A 7,901-nucleotide genomic window follows, 5' to 3' on the forward strand; every position below is an offset into this window, starting at 1 on the left:
AAATTGAAAGTAAGTGTTGCAGCTGGTAAATGTGTAACAACTGGATCTCCAGGAAAAATAAATAAAAGCCCAATTCATAGTATTTCCCAATTTCCATAGTGTAAATTCTCACACCCTGGCTTGTAGAACCAAAACACAGAGTTCAGGATGACAACTGAAGCTGGAAAGCAATGAGAGAAATCCAATAATTGAGAGAACTTCAGAGTGGGAGATCCCCATTCTGTGTACAAACTGCCCAAATTGCTGATGGAACTATCAATTACACATGTGGTGACAGTTTCCAAAGAGCCTAAATATAGCTGAAAAAATTAATCAGAATTTTCAGTGCTGCCCATCACAAAGGAGAGTTTTGAGTTTCAGTTCAGCCACATTAATTGCTGACTAAAACAAACAAAAAAAGCAATTCTCTACAGAGAAATGAAAGAGAATATAGGTATCCTACATATATCATTCACAAAGTTTAGGGTATACTCCAAAATTGCTAGGGAAAAAAAAGAAATAGGAAAATATTACCAGCAATCAGTGGAGACCAACCTTAAAATGGGCCAGATGTTGAAATTAGCAGAAAAGGATTTTAAGTCTTCTAGCATAACCACTAATGGAAATAAAGGAAAACACACTTTTAATAAATAAATAAAAAATCATATCAGAAGTCTAGAAACAATCAAAAAGGAACAACAGATGCAAATTCTAGAATTGAAAATTAAATATCTGAAGTTTACTGGGTGGGCCTAATAGCAGATTGAAAGTGAAGGAAGGAAGAGTAAATTAACTTGAACACAAATTAATGGATATTATTCAACCTGAAATACACAGAGAGAAAGATAGAAAAAGATTAATAGAGCCTCAGTGATCTGCTAGATAATATCAAAGTTTTAACATATATGTAGTTGGAGTCCCAGAAGGCAAAAAAACAAAAGAGGCAGGAAAAATATTTGAAAAATAATGCCTGAACAATTTCCCAATATAATGAAACATAAATTTACAGATTCAAGGAGCTTAGTGAACCCCAAGCAAAATAAATGGGTACATCATATCAAACTACATGAAAATCAAATATTAAGGGAAAATCTTGAAAGAATCCAGAAAAAAAAAAAATAACACACTGAAGAAAAATAATATATTTGACCATTGACTTCTCATCAGAAAAAAAGAGATATCTTTAAAATGCTGAAATATAAGAAAAAAAATATCTATCAATACATCTAGCAACAATGACTCTAAGGAAACTTTGAAAAGTTAAAGGTGGACTTCCAATTTCCAGTTTCCCATGTAAGGAATTTGGTAGTCACCACTCCATCTTACCAACAAGTAAACCTTGAACAAACTGAAAAAACAATAGCTCTTGCATACATAAGGTGAGGACACAAGGCAAACTGCTGCATCCAAGACTGGAGAGACATGGAGGTAAATACAGGGAGCTAAAGCTTAGCACAGCAGAGACTCAATAGCTGAAACTGCCTGGGGATCCAAGGCTGGGGTTAATGGATAAATTGCTGGAGTCTCAGTGTGGACAAGTATGAGAATTAAGAATTCCAGGGGCACCCAGTAATAGGGAACCCCACAAAATTGTAAGATTTATCTCTAGGAACTTATGTTCTCACAATAAATATTGGAGAAAAAAATTCCTCCTGCTTCCTTCACCAGGGGAGAAGGGGAAAGGAACCATGCTGAAATATACCTGAGTGTAAGGCCTGCCCTTAGGAGAATCTAGATAACTGGAGCCTAGTCTTCTGGAGTATTATCAAAGCCTAACTGACCTGGGGAAAGGGAAATAGCCAACTTTACTCAATTCTAGTCTTTTGTGTGGAAAAAGAAAAATACCCAACCTCGGCCCGCTCTAGTCATCCTGATTCAACTGAGCAGGGTGAAAAACACTGAGAAGCATTTGTGATGTCCACAGTGCAGAGACACAGGCTTACTAAAGACTGAGACCTAATCATAGGAATGTATAATATTTCCTTTCCCCCCTTCCCCCCATACCTCATATCCTGTCCAACAATCAAGAAAAAATTGTAATACATGCCAAAAGGCAAAAAACACAATTTGAAGAGACAAAGCAAGCATTACAAACAGGTATGACAAAGATGCTGGAATTATCAGACCAGGAATTAAAAACAACTACTAATAATATGTAAGGGCTATCATGGATAAAGTAGATAGCATGCAAGATAACACGGGCAAATAAGCACAGAGAGAGAAATCCTAAGAAAGAACCTAAAAGAAATGCTGGAGATCAAAAACATTGTAACAGAAGTGAAGAATGCCTTTAATGGGCTTATTAGTAGACTAGACACAGAAAAAAATTACTGAGCTAGAGGATATATCAACAGAAAACTTTGTCCAAAACTGAAAAGCGAAAGACTAAAAAAAATAGAACAGAATATCCAAGGATTTTAGACAACTACAAAAACTGTAACATATGCATAATGGGAGTACCAGATGGAGAAGAGAGAAAGGAACAGAAGAAATATTTGAAACAACAATGACTGATAATTTCCCCAAAACATTGTCATACACCAAATCGCAGATTTGGGAGCTCACAGAACACCACACAAGAAAAAATGCCAAAAAAAACTGTACTTAGGCATATCATTTTCAAAATACATAAAATCAAAGATAAAGGAAAAAATCCAGTTTTAATTACCACAGCTTATAGTATAGTTTGAAATCAGGAACTGTGATGCCTCTGATTTTGTTCTCTCTTTCTCAGGGTTGCTTTGGTGAATCAGAGACCTTAATGGTTCTACATGGATTTTAGATATTTTTTCCTATTTGTGAAAAATACCATTGAAATTTTGATAAGAATTGCACTGAATCTGTAGATTATAGTATGGACATTTAAACAATATTAATTATTGTAATCCATATATAGGAGCTATCTTTCCATTTATTTGTGTCTTTAATTTATTTCTTTTCAGTATATTAACCTTTCACCTCCTTGGTTAAATTTAATCCTAAGAATATTATTGTTTTTGATGCTCTGGTAAATGGGATTGCTTGCTAAATTACTTTTCAGATAGTTAATTTTTAGGATTCAGAAATGCAACTGATCTTTGTTGATTTTGTATCCTATAACTTTGTTTGATTCATTATTAGTTCTAATTTTTTTGTGAAAATTTTAGCATTTTCTATACATAAGAGTATGTCATCTGCAAACAGAGAAGCATTTGCAAACAACAAAGCATTCTTCTTTGTTGTTTTGGATGCCTTTTATTTCTTTGTCTTGCCTATTTGCTCTGGATAAAACTTCCAGTACTATATTGAATAGGAGTGGTGAGAGTGGGCACACTTATTCCACATTAGAAAAAAGCTTTCAGTCTTTCACCATTGAGTATTATGTTAGCTGTGGGTCTTTCATACCTGGGTTTTATTATGTTGAGGTACACTGGAAAAGACCTGGATTCTGGGAAAGATTGAAGGCAAAAGGAGAAGAGGGTGAAAGAGGATAAGAAGGTTAGGTAACATGAATTTGAACAAACTCTGAGAGACAGGGGAGGCCAGAGGAGACTGGCATGCTATAGTCCATGAGGTTGCAAAGAGTTAGTTGGATATAGTTTAGCAACCGAAGAACAGCAACATCCCTTCTACACCCAATTTGTTGTGAGTTTCTATTGTAAAAGGATATTGGAGTGCCTTTTCTGCATTGTTGAAATAATCATATGATTTTTATCCTTCATTTTATTAATGTGGTTATCACATTTATTGATTTGCATATGTTGAATCATCATTGCCTCCCAGGGATAAATCTAGCTTGGTCATGCTGTATGTTCCTTTTAATGTGCTGTTGAATTAGGTTTGTTAGTATTTTGTTAGAAGATTTACATCTATATTCATCAGAGATACTGGTCTATAGTTTGCTTTTCTTGAAGTCTACTTATCTGGCAGTGGTATCATGGTATTACTGTTCTAAAAATAAATTTGGTATTTTCCTTCGTCTTCAGTTTTTTGGAAGAATTTTAGAAGGATTGGCCTTAATCCTTTTTAACATATTTGTTAGAATTCAGTGAATTAATGCTTAAATCTCCTACTCATTATTTTTATGTTCAGATTTTCTGTTTCTTTATGATTCAGTCTTGGTAGGTTGTATATTTCTAGGAATTTATCCATTTCTTTTGTGTTATTCAATTTGTTGCAATCTAATTATTCATAATAGTGTATTATGGTCCTTTGTATTTTTGTAGTATCAGTCATAATGTTTACTGTCTCCTCTTTCATTTCTAATTGTGTTTATTTGAGTTTCCTCACCACCCCCATTTAATCTAGATGAATATTTGTCAATTGTATCTTTTCAAAAAACTAACTCTTGGTTTTCCTTAATTTTTTCTATTGTTTTTCTAGTCTATATTGCTTTTATTTCTGCTCTAATTTGTATATGCCCTTCCTTACGCTAACTTTGGATTTAGTTTGTTCTTTTTCTAGTTCCTTGAGGTATACAATGAGATTGTTCATTTGAGATCTCTTTTTCTTAATGTAGGTGTTTATCACTATAAAACTTTCCTCTTACAATTGTTTTTACTACATCCCTATATGTTTTGGTATGTTGTGTTTCCATTTTCTTTTGTCTCTAGATTTGATTTTCCTTTTGATTTCTTCTTTGACCTATTGGCTTTTCAGAAATGCATTGTTTGTTTTCCATGCATTTGTCAGTTTTCCAGTTTTCTTGCTCTTATTGATTTCCAATTTCATACTGTTGTGGTCATAAACAATCATCTTAAATTTGTTGAGACTTGCTTTGTAGTGCAACATATGGTATTGGAGAATGTTCCGTGTGCACTTGAGAAGAATGAATATTCTGCTGCTGTTGGGTGCAATGCTCTGGATATGTTTGTTAGGTTCATTTACTCTGTAGTGTAATTCATGTCTGCTATTTCCTTATCGATTTTTCTGTCAGGATGATCTGTTCAATGTTGAAAGTAGAGTATTGAAGTCCTATTATTTTCTTGCTATTTTCTCCCTTTAGTTCTGCTTATATTTGTTTTAAATATTGAAGCACTCCAAAATTGGGTACAGTAAGTCCCCCACATACAAATGAGTTCCATTCTGAGAGCTTGTTCATATGTCAGATTTGTTCATAAGTCCAACAAAGTTAGCCTAGGTACCCAACTAACATAATCAGCTATGTAGTACTATACTGTAATAGGTTTATAATACTTTTCACACGAATAATAAATAAAATAGCACAAAAAATAAAGAAAATATTTTTCATCTTACACTGTGGTACCTTAAAAAGTATAGGAGTTGGCATCAAGTGAACAGGGAATGATAGTTACCAACTGGAGGAGAGAGAGGAGGTGGGAGATGGTAGAGCTGAAGGCTCATCAGCAATAAGAGAGAGAGAGCAAGCTGTAATTTCATTCATGCCTGTCACTGATGGCACAGGTTCTGGTTCCTTGCTGGATTCAATTCTGTCTACCCTCTTGAAAAAATGATCCAGTGATGTCTGGGTAGTAGCTCTTTCTGCATTCTGAAATTTGCACTGGATTGCCTCCTGAAGGGCTGCTGCAACCTTCGTATACCATTCTACATTCAGATCCTATGCCTCAAGAACTAACAATGTCTCCTCAAATAAAGAAAATCCCCCTGCTATTTCCTAGGTCATGAATCTCTTCAGGTCTTCAGTTACTTCTTCCTCCTCTTATCTCTCTTGGTCCTTTCTCTGTGCCTCCATCATTATTGCTTGACACTTCTTAGCAGTACCAGCTACATCACTGCTGCTTTTACACTTGCTTCCAGATATCCTGGGCTTGAAATAAAGATACTATACTACTATACTCTATACAGTACTATAAAATACACAAAAGCACAATCACTTGTAGAGGATGCACACACATGACAATGTACACCCGACTTGTAAACTAACTTATGTGACTGGACATACAAACACGTTTGCATCTTTGAAAGTTTGCAACTTGAATATTCATATGCACAGGACTTACTGTACATATATACTTATAATTATTCTTCTCTTCATGAATATATCCTTTCATCCCTATATAACATCTTTTGTGACCAATTTTGTCTGAAAGTCTATTTTATCTGATGTAACTGCAGCCAATTTTGCTCTTTTTTGGTTACTATTCCCATGGACATCTATTTCTATCATTTCACTTGGAGCCTATGTGTATTCTTAAGGCTTAAGTGAATCTTTTATAGGTGGTATAGAGTTGAGTCTTAGACGTTTTTCCATTCAGCATTCCTGTGTCCTTTGATTCGAGAATGTAACCCTTTTGGGTTTAAAGTAATTACCGATATGTAAGAACTTAATATTGCCACCTTCATAACTGATTTCTGGCTACTTTGTAGTCCCATTATTCCATTCTTCATCTCCAACTATCTTTCTTTATGATTTGATGATTTATGTAGTGGTATGCTTTGATTCCTTTCTTTTTATCTCTTGTGTATCTTCCGTGGATTTTCATTTTGTGGTTACCATTAAGCTTACATAAAACTTATTGTGGATATAATAGTCTATTTTAATCTAATAACTTATCTCACATATAAAAACTCCAGCCTTTTTCTCCACCACACACATTTTATATTCTTAATGTCACAATTTACATTTTTTACATTGTGGATCCATTAAACAATTATTGCAGTTTTATTTATCTTTAACATTTTTTAGCACTTGTACTAGAGTTTAAAGTGGTTTATAAGTAAGAAAAATAGCAAAATACTTTGGTAGCTCAGCTGGTAGAGAATCTGCCTGCAATGCAGGAGACCTGGGTTCGATCCCTGGGTTGGGAAGATCCCCTGGAGAACGGAAAGGCTACACACTCCAGTATTCTGGCCTGGAGAATGTCATGGACTGTATAGTTCATGGGGTCACAAAGAGTCAGACACGACTGAGCTACACTGCACAAAATAAGATCTATAAAGATACACAAATGGTCAATGGGTGCTGGAAACGTTGCATTATTAGTCATTGTAGAAAGTCAGATTAACACATATCAAGTATCACTACACATTCACTAGAATATATAAAAGATTAATTTATATTCACTGTTGTCAAGAATGTGAAGCAAATAAAACTCTCACACATGAATTGTGAACGTTTAAAGTGGTACAACCACTTTAAGAACTCATTCTTATAGAATTTAACATGCAACTATACCTACAATCCAGAAATTCTATTCAAAGGTATATAACCAATATAAAAGAATTCATATGTTCACAAGAAAATGTTATGCAAGAAAGTTCATAGCAGCTTTATTCACAATAGCTAAAAATGGGGGGAAAGCGAAGTCCATTGCAATAACTGGATAAACAAATTGTTGACACTCATACAGTGAGGGTTCTAGTCAGTATTAAAAAGGACGAACTATTGATAAATGCAACAGCCTGCATAGATCTCAAAAACATGATGCTCAGCAAAGAAGTGAGATCAAAGAGAAGTACACAATCTATATTATATTTATATTTAGTGCTGCTGCTGCTAAGTCACTTCAGTTGTGTCCAACTCTGTGTGACCCCATAGATGGCAGCCCATCAGGTTCTCCCATCCCTGGGATTCTCCAGGCAAGAACACTGGAGTGGGTTGCCATTTCCTTCTCCAATGAGTGAAAGTAAAAAGTGAAAGTGAAGTCACTCTGTGGTGTCTGACTCCTAGCGACCCCATGGACTGCAGCCTACCAGGCTCCACCGTCCACAGGATTTTCCAGGCAAGAGTACTGGAGTGGGGTGCCATTGCCTTCTCCAATATTTAGTGCAGGAATAGGCAAAACTAATCTACAATACGGAAAAGGCAATGGCACCCCACTTCAGTACTCTTGCCTGGAAAATCCCATGGACAGAGGAGCCTGGTGGGCTGCAGTCCATGGGGTTGCGAAGAGTCGGACACAACTGAGCAACTTCACTTTCACTCTTCACTTTCACGCATTGGAGAAGGAAATGGCAACCCA

The sequence above is a fragment of the Bos javanicus genome, chromosome X (genome assembly GCF_032452875.1).
Source record: "Bos javanicus breed banteng chromosome X, ARS-OSU_banteng_1.0, whole genome shotgun sequence".
Lineage (NCBI taxonomy): Eukaryota > Metazoa > Chordata > Mammalia > Artiodactyla > Bovidae > Bos > Bos javanicus.